A 981-nucleotide genomic window follows, 5' to 3' on the forward strand; every position below is an offset into this window, starting at 1 on the left:
TACAGGTATTTCAAATACTAGTAAGGTTTTCCATGGTGGACAGGTTTCAATGGAGCTTCCAAACTAAGATAAACTCGGAAGCCGGATTGTCCATCCACTTCTAAAACAACAAGCTTTTGAAAATCCTATGAATGATGGAAGATTTTTGCCTATAGTGCTAAAAATTGGACGTTCAGGTTGGAGTGACACTCAAAAATGCTACTGGGATGAGCTACCTCCTCACAGTAGGGTCCACTTCAATGATGCAGATGGAGTAAAGCTCTCACCTAAAGAAAGACCTTGACATGTTGATGTGGCAAGACTCAAAATGAGGAGAAATAGCTGCAAACATCAATTCATAATTGTAACATGGATGTATAAAATATGAATCTAGGAAAATTACAAGTTGCCAAATCTAGGAAAATTACAAGTTGCCAAAATGAAATAGAATGAGTAAAGACCACCATCATAGGCATTAGTGAGTTGAGATGGACTTGTAAATCATATGATCAACTATGCTGGAAATGATAAATTGAAGAGGAAAGGTCACGTTCATGGTCAAAAAGAGCACTTCAAGATCTTTTCTGAAGTACAGTGTTTTTGTGACAGGATAGAATCCTTACCCATACAAGAAAGAGCTGTTAATACAACATTATTCAAATATATTCATCAACCATGAAAGTCAAAGTTGAAGAAATTGAGGATTACTACCAACTTTATGCAGCCTGAAATTGAACATGCAAGTAAGGTGCATTAATTGGTGCAATTAATTAATGAATGAATTAAATTCAAGGTTGTTGTTCTTGTTATGTGCCGTCAAGTCGCCTGCGACTCATAGCGACCCTATGTACAACAGCCCTAAACTCCGCTCTGTCCTGTGCCAATCACACTGTCTCCGACACTCCCATCCCAATTATCCCAGTCACTTAATCAATCCACCTCATAGAGGGCCTTCCTCTCCTGCACTATCCCTCCTCTCTCCCAAGCACGATGTCCTTCTCC

This window comes from Elephantulus edwardii, unplaced genomic scaffold (genome assembly GCF_000299155.1).
Source record: "Elephantulus edwardii isolate Elephantulus edwardi_28Jun2011 unplaced genomic scaffold, EleEdw1.0 scaffold00270, whole genome shotgun sequence".
Lineage (NCBI taxonomy): Eukaryota > Metazoa > Chordata > Mammalia > Macroscelidea > Macroscelididae > Elephantulus > Elephantulus edwardii.